The sequence below is a fragment of the Schistocerca americana genome, chromosome 7 (assembly GCF_021461395.2).
Source record: "Schistocerca americana isolate TAMUIC-IGC-003095 chromosome 7, iqSchAmer2.1, whole genome shotgun sequence".
Lineage (NCBI taxonomy): Eukaryota > Metazoa > Arthropoda > Insecta > Orthoptera > Acrididae > Schistocerca > Schistocerca americana.
Window position 1 is genome coordinate 390,935,591 of NC_060125.1, and position 2,139 is coordinate 390,937,729.

Genomic DNA, 2,139 nt, shown 5'->3' on the forward strand with positions numbered 1-2,139 from the left:
TCTTCCAAGACAGAACTCAGCGTAATTCTCGAGGAAACTTAGGGCCGGGTGAAAGCCAGTCCCATGCTGATGCTGCTTGAGTAAATGATGGCACAATTGCTTCTGCTGTCTTCCCAAGACAGCTCTTAGATACAAAGTACACTTAATTTGATACTTCATCTCTTAATATTGGATTCTGTGACACCTACCATTTCGTTCGTAAAATATTACAGACACTGACCTCAGAGACTACAAAATTCGTATTGTCATCTCATCAGTAGTGCCAATGGATTATTATTTCCGTTTATTTACATTCATTTAACATTTTCATGTGACTACAACTCATAAAGGTAAGGCTGGTATCTTTCTTCATTGTCAACAGTATTATTCAACATAACACTCATGTTACATTTTTACCTCTGACCACGTCTTACAAAATTACGACTGCAATCATTCTTTATTTTCAACAGAGTTATACATATTTTCACAAAACATGTCAATATTTTACCACTACATTCTATCACTTTGGGCATAATTGTGGGATATCTGGTTTTGAAGAATGGGATTCAGTGTTCCTAGTTCTCGTTGGTAGAGGACTAGCAGCCCTCCAGTCTCTGTCTGGCTGTAGGGCAATGATTTATTAACCACTCACCATAGTCTACATCTGTTTGGCGAGTTGGGGTATATCTCATTATTTCTCATACAAATTCTGACTCAACAGTCTATACTTGCTATTCGGCACATATTCTTACTGCTATTGTGACAACTTTTTCAATAAATATATAGGCAACACAAGATTATTAATACACATAAAATAGTGGATCCTGAGTGTCCCCTGTGGAATACTTGCCAGTACACCATCCTTTGAAGGATTCATTTGTTGATAATTTCCTCTTGTAGTTCATCAGTCTTAAGCCCAGCAACTTGAGAGTTGTCCAACTGGAGAACTACGTGCTCTAAAGGCAGCATTACAGGTATTCCTGAGAGTTTCTGCTTCTCATCTTCTATAATACAATGGTCTATTTACATCATATTTGAGTTTGAGCTCAGTTCCAGTGGTTGCAGAAAAATATTAATGGATTAAGGATGAGTCCACCTTTTTGTAAGTACACAAATTAGTGTTTTACTGTATCACCCAAAAATGGATCACAGCATTTGTAGCATTCTCAGTGGGTTTCTTGCTATTTTCCTGAAAATACATACGTACGAGTTATTTTAGGATATGGAATATAATGCATCAAATTTTGTTGTCATTTAAATTATATGTGCACTTTAGCCTTTATTTTACACTGAGTGTGTCCTGTGGCTGCACACCAAAATAAGCCACAGGTCTAAATCAGAACACTGGACATCTGCATACATGAGGGATGTTAGAAAACCGTCTGCATTAATTTTATTATCCGATCTTTAATTTGTATATTTTGGTGAAATTAATGGCATATGTTAGTTTCTGTCCTTACCGTTGTCGTATTTTCCTAGTTCTTAGCTGTGACAAGATTGTTTTATATATCAAATGCGATTTCATGTAATTGATCTGGACCTGTGGACATCGACAAAGATTTTGTGAAGCTTTGGTACGGCGAACTATTTCGTGTGGTTTGTATATTCATGGATTCTCTTTTGCATTTTTATAGTATTTACTCACGTTTTCTCCTGTTCGTTTGCAAATACTACGTGCTGTTACTCCGCTGCAGCTTGGACACACCCATTTCCCTGCACAAATTTATTACTCTGATGCGCTTCCTTCTGTCGTTTCTCATTTGTTTAATCTTTAGTTTTCCTTTGACGCCCGCGCACTTTGAAATGTCGTCTCAATGTGTGTGTCCGATAATTCATTCGGAATGTTGAATAGTCTTTTATTACACAGTACTATTTGGTCATTGATAACTTTTTGCACCGTGTGGTAGCCTTGTGGAGATAGTAATTGTCTTCTATTGTTAAAAGTTGTGACATATGGTTTCTATGTTTCAGGATTAACGTCTGTTTCTATGCCACGGGAGGAGTAGTCGTTTTTGATTAAATTCTCTGCAAATGTGGAAAGTGTGCTGTCACTTTTCAGTGATTATAAATGCTCGGAGTATCAAATTCGGATATTTCTGCATATTTGTCCAATGTATCTTATTGAGAAATTTCTGCATGTCTGCCCAATGTATACTGAAT

General features: G+C 36.8%; 1 long non-coding RNA gene across 1 annotated transcript; it reads right to left on the minus strand.

Annotated features, from left to right (window-relative positions):
* Window positions 1-417: 417 nt before the first annotated feature.
* LOC124622278 lies at window positions 418-1,708 on the minus strand. The gene is made up of 3 exons (XR_006980612.1): window positions 1,625-1,708; window positions 1,440-1,519; window positions 418-1,168 (listed from the first exon to the last, which is right to left on the minus strand). It is a non-coding gene; the product is annotated as an uncharacterized LOC124622278 (long non-coding RNA).
* Between the last annotated feature and the right edge of the window lie 431 nt (window positions 1,709-2,139).